General features: G+C 45.7%; 1 protein-coding gene across 4 annotated transcripts in view; it reads right to left on the bottom strand.

The window, feature by feature from the left end:
* Positions 1-15,386, bottom strand: part of PPP4R3A (protein phosphatase 4 regulatory subunit 3A) — a 220,116-nt gene that overhangs the window by 174,473 nt on the left and 30,257 nt on the right. The gene's annotated exons all lie outside the window — the stretch shown is intronic.

The following is a 15,386-nucleotide window of genomic DNA, read 5'->3' as shown; positions in this document are numbered from 1 at the left end:
ACTAAGAAAGGGTATTTGATATATCGCCTTTCTGTGGTACAATCAAAGTGATTTATTATAAGCAGCTATTTTCTCTGTCATAAGACCATAAGAAATGCCCGCACCATATCAGACCTTGGGTCCATCTGGTCCGGTGGTCCACACCCGCGGAGGCTCATAGGTGTCCCTAGTGGGCTCAAAAATCTAAGCATTATACCTGGGGCAATAGAAGGTTAAGTGCTTGCCTAGAAGCACAAAAAGCTGCAGTGAGAGTTGAAGTTCTCCAAGTTCTTAACCCACTGCACTAACCCATCCTCCCATCACTGGCTCCCAGGCCTTGTACTGAATACTGAAATTTACAAGGGGCTGCTGAAAAGTTCTCAGCCAAGCCAACCAACTTCCTAAATTCCGAGTGTTATTTTGCCACTGTAGCTGAAAGCAAAATTATATCTTACCTGACAATTTTTGTTCTCTTAGTCACAGCAAATTAATCCAGATGCATGGGTTAAGTCTATCCACAAGCAGGCAGAGAGAAAACAGCAAATTAGAGAGTCAATACCTTGGATGGCATGCTCCATACCTCTCTAGTATCACGCTATCCAAAATCTAAAGAGATAGTAGATCAAAGTTTCCTCCTCACTTTTCTCTGTTGGAGCAATTGCCCAAGTAACTGAAAGGCCCTACTGCAAAGAGAATTAAAAGGAAAACAGAGAAACAGGGACAATAAGAAATCCCTCCACACACAGGGTGGGGCTCTGGATTCATCTGCTGTGACTAAGGGAATGAAAATTATCATGTATATAATTTTGCTTTCCTTGTCATCGGCAGCAGACGAATCCAGACACTTTGGATGTAGCAAAGCTGTACTTAATTAGGTGAATAGATGCCACCACGAAGACTGATGCTCCAAAAGAAACAACTGTCTTCTCTATCAACATACAGAATAAAATCAGAACATAAATGAGAAAACCCAAGCTTCAGAGTCACTAAACTTTACCTCTTGCTTCATCATCTAATCAACAATGCATAAGTTAAATCAATACTACTCAATCAAATGCAATGTTTATGATTGAGGACTGAAGCACGAGTGTGAAATAAAGCTAAGAAATGAGGACTAAGCAGCTGTTTTGCAGATGCTATTTAGAGAAAGAAAAATTATTTTCTTACCTGATAATTTTCATTCCTTTAGTCACAGCAGACGAATTCATAGACGAGTGGCAGAGATAAAGAACAGAAAGCTGAGCTCAGTCATATATACAATGAATGGTCTGCTCAGTGGAACTTCAGTATTTCTCTTAGCAAAGCAGCAGGATCAACAAACAGGCCTAACAGCACAGAACTCCCTCCTCACAACTGTCGAGTCCACAATGAAACTGCCCACATGGCTAATCCCAAAAGCACAAAGATGGTGCAAGTTGGGTTAGGTGTTGAAGCACTCGTCACTTCAACGATGAGGCATGCCTCAAAGGTGACACCACTTGAAGAGAAGGCAACCTTGCCTCAGTGTGTCTATGCTTAGGATGCACCAATGGTATAGATACTTGAGAGGATGCTGAAGTGTGCTTGGATGGAGAAGAGTGTTTGTTTCTTAGCCTTTTTATTCGATTCCCCAGATGGAGGTAACACCGACGATGCAGATTTTGAAGAGTCAGTGCCTGTCAGTGGATACCCTCGATGCTCCTGAAGTTTCTCCAAGAAGTTTTTCAAATTGGAGATGATGAGCTTTAAGTGACCTCTTCTGCAATTTTTAGCAGTGCAAGCACAAATCAGGTCGGTATTGAGGACTGAACACACCAGTTGTGTGGGTCGGTTACCAAAATGGTCATGTTGTACCGAGTACACTGCTTGAAGCCACTTGAAGGCTTTGACATCGAGGGGAAGATCGTCGATGTGAGATCAAAGGACACAATGATCCAGGAGGTCAAGTAGTAGCTATAATAAAAAAGGCTCAACACAGGCCGAAATAAGCCTTAAGGCCCAAAAACAAAAGTTGGTAAAAATCAGAAAAAACAATTACTGAAATGAAGAAAAAAGGACTAATGAAGAAACAAAGGGAAAAATACGAACGGGGAGACACCTAACTATCAAAGTTTGACATGCTGGAAAAAAACACAGCTTCTCAACTCCACAGAAAACAGAACTGATGATTCAGCGAGCCAAAGTCGAACATGAAAACACCGGTGCATGCATAGCAAGAGTGGTCTCAAGTTCAATCTTTTAAAGTAACAAGTACACTTTTGTACTGTCCGTTCCGGGCTCTGTAGATGACATCACCCACATGTGAGAATATGCTAGCTGCATGTCCTGGGATAATTCCATAATTATTTATCTATGTATTTCTAATAGTGTAACCAAATCAGTTATTTTTTTAATATAACTGTAAAATTAATCTGAAGAGTTTATTTTCCAAAAATGAAACCTTCATCTAATCTAATCTAATCTTCTATTTCTGCTTCGCTCATACCTAGGTAGGCTCAAGGAAACTTAAAGAGGGGGGGTGAGGAAGGAGGAGGGGTGGGAGAAGAGAAGAGGAAGGTAGGAGTTGTAAACTACCTATAATTCTGGAAGAAACTAAAAACATACTTATTTTCACTTTCTTACCCTTCACCCCTCCTTCCAAAACCAATGCTACTGCAAACAATGTAACTTAAGAACTTTATCTAAATCTTATTGTAAACTGCATAGATTCCTTGAAGAAAATTGTGGTATAAGACAATGTATTGGATATTAAGATTATACCATCAAAAATGATTTACATAGAAACATGTAGAGCAGGGGTGCTCAATAGGTCGATCGCGATCGACCGGTAGATCGCCAAGGCAAAGTGAGTCGATCGCGGAGCCCATCCCGGGCTCTGTGATAGACTCACTTTGTCTTGGCGATCTACTGGGACGATCAGCTTTCCTCTCCCCAAAGTCAATTCTGCCGTCGAAGAGGAAGTTCTGGCCAGCCAATCACTGCCTGGCTGGGCCGGAACTTCCTCTCCGATGGCAGAATTGACGTCGGGGAGAGGAATGCTGGTCGGCCCGACGCAGGGAAGCAGGGAGAGCATGGGGCGGCGGCGGCTTTGGGGCCTGTTATTGGATGGCAGCGGCTTGGGGGCCTGTTCACCGATGGCAACGGCAGTGGCAGTAGTTTGGGGGAGGGCAGGGAGAAAGAAAGAAAGAGGGCAGGCAGGGAGACAGAAGGAAAGAAGAGAAACAGAAAAAAAGAAAGGGAGGCAGGGAGAGAGGAAGAAAAATTTGGGGCATGGAATGAGGTCTGGAGGAGAGGAAGCATACAGGCTGAAAGAAGGGAAGAAAGATTGGATGCACACAGTCAGAAGAAGAAAGTGCAACCAGAGACTCATGAAATCACCAGACAACAAAGGTAGGAAAAATGATTTTATTTTAAATTTAGTGATCAAAATGTGTCTGAATTTATATCTGCTGTCTATATTTTACACTATGGTCCCCTTTTACTAAACCGCAATAGCAGTTTTTAGCGCAGGGAGCCTATGAGCTTCAAGAGCAGCGCTGGGCATTCAGCGTAGCTCCCTGCGCTAAAAACTATCATGGTTTAGTAAAATGGGAGGGGGGTATTTGTCTATTTTTGTATGGTTGTTACTGAGGTGACAGTGCATAGAGTCATCTGCTTTGACCTCATTGAAAAAATCCCGGAATAGGAATGATAATTAACATTTTCTATGTGTAAAGTGTGCTTTGTGGGTTTTTTTTTTTATTTTATTGTTGGTAGATCATTTTGACTTGGTCATTTTAAAAGTAGCTCGCAAGCCCAAAATGTGTGGGCACCCCTGATGTAGAGAATGACACAGGGACAAATACATAATAGTTGGGTTATTTGCTATAATTATAGTACAATTTACAATACCAATTATTGTCCTAACTTGATACATACAAGGGATCTAATACCAATTTACATAATATACAGTTTATAGGTTGCAATCTGTCATAGTTATCCTACAGTGCAAGTTTTTTCAATACCAATTGTGTCTCCCTTTCTACCTCAAACTATCATTCCTACCTCCACTTGTAGATCCAGCATCTTTTTTCCCTGGTCACTTTCTCCCCCCACTACCGAAGCAGCACAGACGGTCCTGACAAGCCCCTTCCTCCCTCTGTTCCTGAAGTAGCAGAGACAGCCCCGACAAGCCCTCTCCCTCCCTCTTCTCTCACTCACTCACCAACGTTGTAACGCAGCCAACAAGCAGAGGAAGTGCCTGTAAATAGGCAGCTTCTGGCCAGCCCCGGCAGGGCCTTTCCTCTGCTGCACAGAAGCAATGGGAAGGAGGGGGTTGTCAGGAACGGAGGGAGGGGGTTTCAGGACAGACTGTACTGCTTCAGGAATGGAGGAAGGGGGCGGGGGTTGTCAGGACTAGCTGGCTGCCTACCTACTGCTTCAGGAATGGAAGGAGAGTGGGAGGGAGATTTGTAGCTGCCGCAATGCTTCAGAAGCGAGAGAGCGGGAGAGGGAGACAGAGAGAAATAGAGACAGAAGGAGAGGGGTAGCAAAGGTGGGAAAAATAATTTTATTTTAAATTTTGTGATCAAAATGTATCCAAATTTATATCTGCTATCTATAGTTTGCACTATGGCCCCCTTTATCTAAACCGCAATAGCGGTTTTTAGCGCAGGGAGCCTATGAGCGGGGCATTCAGCGCAGCTCCCTGCACTAAAAACCACTATCACGGTTTAGTAAAAGGGGAGGGGATATATTTTGTCTATTTTTGTATAGTTATTACTGAGGTGACATTGCATATTTTAAAGTCATCTGTCTTGACCTCTTTGAAAAACCTCCCTAATATAAATGATTATCCCAGGACAAGCAGGCAGCATATTCTCAACATGTGGGCGACGTCAACCACGGATCCCCGATGCGGACAGTTTCACAAGCAGACTTGCTTGAAGAACTTTTAGAAAGTTCACAACTGCCGCACCGCACCTGCACGAGTGTCTTCTCGCCTGACATAGGACGCGTGTCTCCTCAGCATCTCCTCAGTTCTAAGTTTTCAGCAGAGCTGAGAAGCCCTCGTTTCAAGGCTCTGCATGCATGAGAGTTAGTTCTTAACTTGTGCCTTCTCTACACCGTGGCTTGTATATTTCTTTTCTTTTACAGGGTTGTTTTTGTCGGGTCACGGTGGGGCCTACTCCGCGGCTTCAGCCTGCGGGCTTCGATTTGGCTGCGACCGTTTTTCATTCCATGTTCCGGCCAGGCACAGGCTTCAAGAAGTGTAGTGCGATTTCTATCACTGACCCGAATAAGTGGTGTGTTCAGTGTTTAGGACCTGGCCATCATCCTAAGTTGTGCACCCGCTGTGCTACACTTCAAAATCGGGCCCTTAAACAACATAGTGTTTAAATTGAAAAAATTTTCAGGGCCATGAATCTTCCTGCAGCCAAATCCTCAACCCCAATTGCGACCTCAATTGCATCGAAGCCTTCTGCGGGGCTTAAAGCTTCGACTTTGACCTCGCTAAAGCCTTCTTCGATGAGGAAGTCCTCCTCTGCTAAATCATCTCCGGAGGGGCTGTTGTCCTCAGTGTCTCCATCAGGTCAGTTAGCTAAGCCACTCCCTTCAGGAGTCACAGCCCATTCCACCAGTTGCTTCGAAGCTTCCAAAGAAGTTGGTCTCCAAATCGAGGAAGCACTCTTTTTCGAGGTCTTCTTCCTCAAGAGTCTATAGCCACACCAATTGCACCAACTCCAGTGGTCTCAGTGCCAGCTTTGCAGAATATGTTAGAAACTATTCTGCATCAGTAGTTTGGTAACATGCTTGCCAATTGACTCCTGCCTTGACCCTGCTTCCAGCAGTTCAGACTGAGCACTCAGCAGTATTACAAGGAGTTGAGTCCTTGAGAGTGCCTCGAGGTCAATCTGAACACTCTAGACAAGGAGCCGAGTCCTTGCAAGTGTCTCAACCTCAATCTTCAACTTCCAGTCCTACCTCACAACATAAGGCATTGCCTTCTTCGAGGCACAGGGCGAGGACACCTTGACATTCTTCATCGAGGCTGGATTTGACTCGATCAATGCCTCGTTCTTCGAGACATAGTTCATCACCACACCATCTATCAAAACATTCGTCTAGACCCAGGTCTTCTTCTCGAGGCAGACCTCGTTTATCTCCACACCATCTATCAAAATATTCGTCTAGACCCAGGTCTTCTTCTCAAGGCAGACCTCGTTCATTGAGGCATCCAGACTCTTTGAGGACACCAACTCCCTTGTTGAGGAAATCTATTGTAGAACCTCATCTTTGGCAGCCTCAGGATTCTCGCCAATCGAGTTCTTCTCCTGCGAGATTTTCTTCACCAGCTGGTTCCTCAAAAAGAAAGTGTTCTGCTTCCCCTCAATCCAGGAGTGGACTTTCTTACACATCTTTGCCTATTGATTCAGATCTTCGCTACCAATATTCAGAGAGGCTTCAACTACTTTTTCTGCCGAAAAGGGAACTTCGAGGGGCTCTCGTTCACCTTCACCTCAACAGGGTCAACCCTCTTCTGATCTGGTGTCCTTTACTAAGTTCCTATGTCAAATGAGTAAAGATCTCAACATTGCCTTGGAGTCTGATTCAAAATACTCTAAGGAGTATTTGGAAGAGCTGCGTATGCCTAATTCTTCCAGGGATTCTCTCAAATTATCCATGAATGGCATTCTTTGTCAGATTTTCAAGAGAAATCTGGATACCCCATACTCTGTTCCTGCAGTGCCAGTAAAACTAGAATCCCATTATAAGATGGTCCATTGTAAAGGATTTGAGAAGTCTCAACTGTTGCATCAATCTCTTCTCATGGAGTCTTCTTTAAAACAATCCAATCCTGCCAAAGTTTATGCCACAGTCTCTTCTGGCCAAGAGGGAAGGACCAGGGACAAGTTTGGCCGTCGTCTGTATCAAAATTCTATGATGACGAATCAGATTTCTATCTCAAACATTGGGTCAATGCTATGCCTACTTTCTTCAAGTATCTCCCAAAACATTGGCTACCAAGAGTTCCAGCATATGCATTCTACTCTAGGTCAACTTTGCATGCATATGGTTCAGGCTGCATATGATGCTTTTGAAATGTCCTCCAGGGTCACTGCATTCTCAGTGGCCATGCGTCATCTGGCCTGGTTACACACTGTAGACATGGATCCAAACCTGCAAGATCGACTGGCCAACATTCCATGTCAGGGAAATGAGCTGTTTGATGACTCCATTGAAGCAGCCACAAAGCACTTGTGTGAGCATGAGAAATCGTTTGCCTCTATAGTTAGGCCGAAACTGAAGCCTTCTACTGCTAAGAGTTATAGGCCTCCTCCATCTTATCAGAGGCGTTATCCTCAGAAGTCAGCACCATATTCAAGGCCACCTCCTAAGAAACAGCAGCAGCAGCAGCAGCAACAACAACTACAGCAGCAGGTAAACCTCAGACTCCTGCTGCGCCCAAGTCCACTCAGGCTTTTTGACCATCTAACACAGAGCATAACATCAATCTTTCTTCCTCTGTCTTCCCCTCTTCTCATCGGAAGTAGTCTCCATCATTTTTATCAATGATGGGAACTAATTACATCTGACCTTTGGGTCCTCACAATAATCAGGGAGGGTTACTCTCTTCAATTTCTTCAGGTTCCACCAGATCTCCCCCCCAAGAGTGTCCTTCCAATTCGTCGCAACTCACCCTTCTTCTTCAGGAAGCTCAAGCTCTGCTTCGGCTCCGTCCCATCGCGCAAGTTCCTTTGGAACAGTAGAGCACGGGGTTTTACTCCCGTTACTTCCTTGTCCCAAAGAAAACAGGAGATCTACGACCTATATTGGACCTCAGAGCTCTCAATAAATTTCTTGTAAAAGAAAACTTTTGGATGCTGTCTCTAGCATCCTTGTATCCCCTTCTGGATCACAACAATTGGTTATACTCTCTGGATCTCAAAGAGACTTACACTCACATTCCCATTCATCCAGCCTTCCGCAAGTTTCTCAGATTTCGGGTGGGAAATCATCATCATTTTCAATATAGAGTGCTACCTTTCGGCCTGGCATCATCTCCCAGAGTTTTCACCAAATGCCTAGTAGTAGTAGCAGCAGTTCTGCATAGCCATGGTCTTCAGGTTTTCCCATACAGGGACGACTGGCTCAAAGATTCAACATCTTAGGGGGTTATTGTAGCGACCCAACGGACTATTTGGTTTCTCCAATGATTGGGGTTCAAAATAAACCTTCCAAAATCCCAGCTACAGCTCTCTCAAACTCTACAGTTCATTGGAGCTGTACTGGACACTGTGCAACTCAGAGCATTCCTTCTTCAACGTCAGGATACTATCATACAACTTTGTCACAAAGTGTTGCCCCTTACGAGACACATGATGGTTATCTTAGATCACATGACGTGACTCCTTTTGCCAGACTTCACCTCAGAATTCCTCAGTGGACCCTGACTTCTCAATGGGCGCAGGCTTCCGATCCTCTCTCTCAGCACATTATAGTGACTTCTTCGTTCAAACAGTCTCTCCACTGGTGGATGCTTTCTTCCAATCTTTCCAGAGGTTTACTGTTTCAAACATCCCCTCATCAGAAAGTCCTCACGACAGACGCTTCAACCTAAGCTTGGGGGGCTCATGGAGACGGTCTCCGTACTCAAGGCCATTGGTACAGCATGGAGCATCAGGATCACATCAATCTGCTGGAACTCAGAGCCATCTTCAATGCTCTCAAAGCTTTTCAGCATCTTCTCCTTATTTATACAGACAAGCAAGTAGCCATGTACTATGTCAACAAGCAGGGAGGAACAGGATCCCTTTCCCTTTGCAAGAAAGCTCAGGTTTGGAATTGGGCAATTTTCCACAACATCTTTCTGAAAGCGGTCTACATTCAAGGAGAGAAAAACTTTCTGGCGGACAAACTGAGTCATCTTCTACAGCCTCACGAATAGACACTCAATTCGTCGCATCTCCATCAGATTTTTTTCTGTGGGGAACTCCTCAAATAGATCTCTTTGCATCTCCCCACAACAACAAGCTGCCTCAGTTTTGTTCCAGGATATACTCTCCTCATCGCCTGGAGGCGGATGCCTTTCTTCTGGAATGGACAAACAAATTTCTGTATGTGTTTCCTCCATTCCCTCTAATTCTCAAGACACTCATTAATCTCAAACACGAACATGCCACCATGCTTCCGATTGCTCCTCGGTGGCCCAGACAACCGTGGTTCTCCCTTCTACTTCAACTCAGCAGAAGGAAGCCACTACTTCTACCAGTTTTTACATCTCTGCTTACACAGAGTCTGGGTTCTCTTCTTCATCCCAACCTGCAGTCTCTATACTTGACAGCTTGGTACCTTTCAACGTAACTGCCAATCTACAGTTTTCTCAATCTGTAGCAGACATTTTAGAGGCTTCCAGAAAACCTACCACTAGACAATGTTACAACAAGAAATGGACTAGATTTTCTACTTGGTGCACTCTTCATCACAAGGAGTCTCAGTCTACCCTCCTTGTCTTCAGTTCTGGATTACCTGTTGCATTTATCTCAATCAGGTCTCAAATCAACATCCATTAGAGTCCATCTCAGTGCATTTGTTGCTTTCCATCAGCCGTTAAGAGGGGAAATCCCTTTCTGCTCATCCTCTGTTTTCCTGATTTATGAAAGGATTTTTCAATGTCAAACCACCTCTCAAACCGCCTCCAGTGGTTTGGGATCTCAAAGTGGTTCTTGCTAGATTGATGAAGCCTCCCTTTGAACCAATGTCTACGGCTCATCTGAAATCTCTCTCTTGAAAAGTGGTCTTCCTTATTGCTCTCACATCTGCAAGCTTTAGTAACGGACCCTCCCTTCACAATATTCCATCATGACAAGGTGGCCCTCCGAACTCATCCTAAATTCTTACCAAAAGTTGTTTCAGAATTTCATCTCAATCAATCCATTGTAATTCCAGTGTTTTTTCCAAAACCTTATTCTCACCCGGGAGAAACAGCTCTTCATACTTGGACTGCAAGCGTTCTTTGGCACATAGATCTTCTCCTCAACTTTTTGTCTCCTTCAATCCAAACAAGTTGGGACAACCAGTGTCCAAAAGAACCATCTCCAACTAATTGGCTGCTTCCATATCATTTTGCTATGCTCAGGCTGGACTGCATCTAGAGGGTCGAGTCACAGCCCATAAGGTTAGAGCCATGGCAACATCTGTAGCTTTCCTTAGATCTACTCCTATTGAGGAAATCTGCAAAGCTGCCACTTGGTCCTCGGTTCATACATTCACCTCTCATTATTGTCAGGATTCTTTTTCCAGATGGGATGGCCACTTTGGCCAGGCAGCATTACAAAATTTATTCTCCTGAATTACCAACACCACCACCATCCCATTCTGGTTAGCATGGAGGTCACCCATATGTTGAGAATATGTTGCCTGCTTGTCCTGGTAGAAAGCACAGTTACTCACCGTAACAGGTGTTATCCAGGGACAGCAGGCAGATATTCTCACAACCCACCCACCTCCCCTGGTTGGCTTCTTAGCTAGCTATCTGAACTGAGGAGACACACACCCTACGTTGGGCGGCAGTCGCAAACTTTCTAAAAATTCTTCAAGCAAGTCTGCTTGTGAAGTTGTCTGCATCGGGGCTCCGTGGTTGACGTCACCCATATGTTGAGAATATCTGCCTGCTGTCCCTGGATAACACTTGTTACGGTAAGTAACTGAGCTTAATTAACATTTTCTCTTCGTATAGTGTGCTTTTTTAAATTTTATTGTTGGTAGATCATTTTGACTTGATCATTTTAAAAGTAACTCACAAGCCAAAAAAGTGTGGGCACCCCTGCTCTAGGGTATTGATCCTGAAAACACAAAAAGTGATTGCTCAAATGTAAAGAAGAGCCATGTCATACTACTAAACCACAAGCACCTCCAAAAGAGGCAGGCTGTCAAACAAATTCAATTGTAAACCATCACAGAAGAGAGCAAATGATTCGCACCCACCTCCACACACAGAATGCTGCAGCAGAGCTATGCCAGAGTCAATCCTCCAACAGCTATATGCTGAAACCTACAGATGGAAGCAGAGCTAGACTTCTGAAACCACCCAAAATCTGGTGCGAATGGAGAAGAACTAAACCAGCTAAGTGGCGAATACCAGGCACAACAAGAAAGAAGCAAAGTTAGTTCCAGGTAGATGTGCATGGACTGTCTAGGCCAGTGTTTCTCAACCTTTTCAATCTAAGTACCACCTAAGCCTAACAAATACCAATCGAGTACCTCCACCCAAGCTCTGCCCCTAACTCCACCCCCATAATAATAGTACTAATTGTAATGCAATTTCTTCCATCCATTTTTCATATACACAGAATAAAATCTTATTAATACACTAGTCTTATAGCCCGTTACATTAACGGGTGCTAGAATATATGTGTGTGTCTGTCTTTATTTTTTTTTCTCTGTCCTTAGCCGCTTTCTGTATTTCTGTCTGTCTTTCTTTCTTTTTTTTTCCCTTGGCTGTCCACTACCACCCCTTGCCTGCTCTCCCTGTCCATTCTCCCTTCCTTTTACCTCCCCTGTGTCCTCCACCACCCCATCACTGCTCACCTTATCCAGCAGCAGCCCTTCTCCCTTTGTTTTACCTCTCCCTGTCCATCATCACCTCCTTCCTGCTCCCCCTGTCCAGCAGTAGGCCTGCCTTCATTTTTCTGCCCCCCCTGTCCATCAGCACCTCTTCCCCTGTCCATCAACCCCTTTTTCCTGCTCCCCCTGCCCAGCAGTACGCCTCCTTTTTCTGCCCCTCCATTTCCGTGTGCTGCAGCATTTCCCTCCCACCCCACTTTCCTGTGCAGTATTTTCCTCCCCCCCCCATACCTTCCTCCTTAAATCCATGCCCTATACCATTCTCTCCCCTTCTGCTCCCTTTCCTCCTTCAACTTCATCGGGCAGCAGCAACAGCATTTATAATTAATTGCTGTTACCGGATTTCAGATGAGCCGTAGACATTGGTTCAAAGGTGATGGGGTGTTTGAAAAGGCATCGTTTAAAAACTTGCCTGTTTTATTTAAAAATGCCGTCCAGGTTCAGCCGCCGCAGCCTGCAGCCACCGACATCCACCGCGGCCAACATCCGCCTCGGGCCGCCGACAGCCGACATCCGCCTCAGGGGAGGGGGGGAGAGAGAGAGAGCTTTGCGCGTATGCGCACTCCTGCCTGCGGTGCCCTACAGCTCACAGAAAACGGGCGCACGCAGATGGTAGTACGCATGCGCGGCTTAGAGTTTTATTATATTAGATAATGGTAACCACAAAAAAAAACACAAAGCACACTGTATGCAAAGAAAATGTTAATTATAATTTATATTTGAGGGGGTTTCAAAGATGTCAAGGCAGATGACTTTAAAATACAGTACTCCCCCCCAAATTCATGTTATGTTTTCGGAGTTATGTTTTCGGAGTGACCGCGAAAAGTGAAAAACCGTGAAAAATGGATGTGGTACAAAAATGCCCTCCCCGCTCCAAAGTAGAGGCTATATAAGACAGATGAATAGTAAAGGTAGGCTGGCCCCAACGGGAGCAGACCTGAGCTCCACAAAAAGTGAGGAGACAAGGCGGCAAGAGGACCTGCACAGAAAAGAGTTCTAGAAAGAAGACAGAAAGATGAACCAACCATCAAGGCGTTGAAAGAATAAACGCAGGCCAACTGCTGTACAAAGGAATAGACATACTCATTATCTTCAGTTCCCCTTCTTGGGTAGCATGCCCCAGTTCAGGCTAGGCCCCTTGGCCTCGTAACAGCTGCACTAATGTTTTCCAAAGTGATGGTGGTGGTGGCAGCTTCCTCTGGAGAGAGAATTCAGGTGAACCCCTACTTGGACGACAGGCTAACCCGAGTGTCTTGGCAACAAGAGAGCTATCAGGTAACTCAAAGAGTGATTTCTCTTTTCCAATCTCAAGGTTGGGCCAACACTCCCCAAGAACTGTATTACACCTCCAGACCAAAGTTTCCACAGAAACATGCCTTCCGTCCTTCTAGAGCGTCTGCCTCCCAGCTTGCCCGTCCGCAGGGTCTGTGAATCCCAACATAACTGGACCAATGATATCCGACATGCATCCCCTTCAAGATGTCCCTGTGGAATCCTGCACAGCAGTCATTGTTGAAAAAAAACAAACAAGTGAGACACCAAGACAAGCTCCTTCACCCGAAAATGGGTAGACAAGCCACCATCCATGAGAATGGCATTTGAGACACAAAAGGCACAAGGAGCAGGCACTGGAACTGCATTGCTCTAGCAGTGGCATGTAAGGGTTATCACCAGCCATTCTAAGCCCTAGAACCCCTTTAAGTCAGAGAGGCCAGATGTTCACTTGGAGCCACTGCAGAACTTCTTTGCAGCCACACTAGAAAGTAGCAAAAGGAACTGCTGTCATACGAGCACCGAAAACTCTGTTGGACAGATAATACGAACTAAGAGTGCAGGAATAGCGAAATCTGTACACCACCAAAGCATAAAAACAGAAGGAAATAAGTGGAAGCTTTCACCGAGAGAAATGCAGAACCAAAGCTAAAAACCAATAGGTTTTTTGGGTGAGTGTTGGTTAAAACTGCCCTTAAGAGACAAGACTAATTAACATGACTGAATATAGTGTTAGCAAGAAGCAACAGAAGACACTATCCTGTGCCAAGGAGAGAGAAGAGAAGTAAGCTCAGAGTCACCCATATGGCCACCTTGTTGCACACTGAACCCTGCAAAGACCAGAACTAACATCGAGTAGGGTGACAGAACATCCCAATGCCCACTGTCGTGGAGCAGCAGAAGTTGTAAGAGTCAGTGTTCCACGTGACAGAGGCAGCTACTGCCACTATAGAGGCTATGAGGTCCTAGAGCAGGGGTGCCCACACTTTTTGGGCTTGAGAGCTACTTTTAAAATGACCAAGTCAAAATGATCTACCAACAATAAAAATGCTAAACATATACCGGTATATATTTATTTATATATATATATATATATATATTTTTTTTTTTTTTTAACATATATACACACCGAGTGTACTTTGTATTTATGTTCAAATATTTTTTTATTATACAGCCCCCCTCCCCTGAAGGCCTGACCCCCCCCTGAAGGTCTGCACATTCCCCCTCAAAGGTTGACTCCCCCCCTGAAGGCCTGCACTACCCCTTGAAGGACTGCACCCCCCCCCCCCGAAGGCCTACCCTCCCCACATCCATTTACCTAATTCCAGCAGAGAGCAGTCTGCAGAGAGGATCGCTGGTACTTTAGCGATCCTTGCAGGTTGCCTTAGGCCTCAGGAGCTGTCTTCCCTCTGCCCCAAGCCGGTCTCTGACTTAGAGGAGGGGCAGGACCACGGCAGAGGGAAGACAGCTCCTGAGGCCTATGGCAACCTGTAAGAATTGCTAAAGTACCACCTGCCACCGGCCGTCTCCCATTCGTTCCCTTTGGAGATCCCCACAGGAATAAGGAAGTTAAATTAATAGAATACTTAGGCACAGAAAAACAAAGAAATACCTCCAATAACTGCCCCATAAGAACTGCCTGTCACAATGCTCATTAGTTGAACTGAATAAAAGACAAGTGGATTTAGAAGGGGGACAATCCGCCCGGGTGCACAGCCGGCCAGGTCCGGGTCATCCTGCCTTTCTTTTCCCCCGGTCCGCGCTCGGGACTCACGCCTGCCTGGTCCCGCGCCGACGCTCGAATGGTGCCGTCAACTCCCGCGAGTCTCGCGATAACCAACAGCACCATTTGGGCGGCGGGTGCAAGCCCCGTGCGCAGACCGGTGGAAAGGAAGGGCAGGAGGACCCGGACGGCTGTGCATCCCTCCAAGCCGTGCACCCGGGGCGGGGGCGGACCGCCCCACCTCGGTACGCCACTGATTGGGAGGCCGATTTTGGGGTTTTTAAAATTGTATATCGGGCAGCATTAGGCCTCGCTCTTACCTCAATCATTACAGGTGCTTCTATTTCTTGTGATGCGTTGAGCTCCGTCCCCCCACCGACCTTCACCCCGCCCTTCCAGCACTCTGATTGGCCAGCGTTCTTTAAGAGGCGGGCCAGTCAGGAGGGAAAAAAAAGAGAAGGGAAGAAGGGAACCTGCTGTGCGATCGACTGGGGTCGCCTGAGCAAACGACCTGTCGATCGCGATCGACGCGTTGGGCACCCCTGTCCTAGAGCATACTCAGCATACCCAACAAGAATGGCCTAGTTAGTAGGATACCAGAACCCTACTGCCAAAAGCAGAAGTGTACTGAATAGGGCTAGCTAAAAAAACATGAAGATTCGCCCACTCATCAAATGTACCGTGACCCTGTAGCATAAGAATGTTACCATTATGCAGGAGACAAGAACAGCACCTTATTTCAGCCGCTAAGAATACACGTACCATGCAGCCAAAGAAAGGGCTGCTAAGCTGGTGCAGAGAAACATGGAGGCAGCACACAGTGTCA

The sequence above is a fragment of the Geotrypetes seraphini genome, chromosome 7 (assembly GCF_902459505.1).
Source record: "Geotrypetes seraphini chromosome 7, aGeoSer1.1, whole genome shotgun sequence".
NCBI lineage: Eukaryota > Metazoa > Chordata > Amphibia > Gymnophiona > Dermophiidae > Geotrypetes > Geotrypetes seraphini.
Note: the sequence above shows the minus strand (reverse complement) of the source record. Positions and strands in the feature narration are given on the sequence as shown.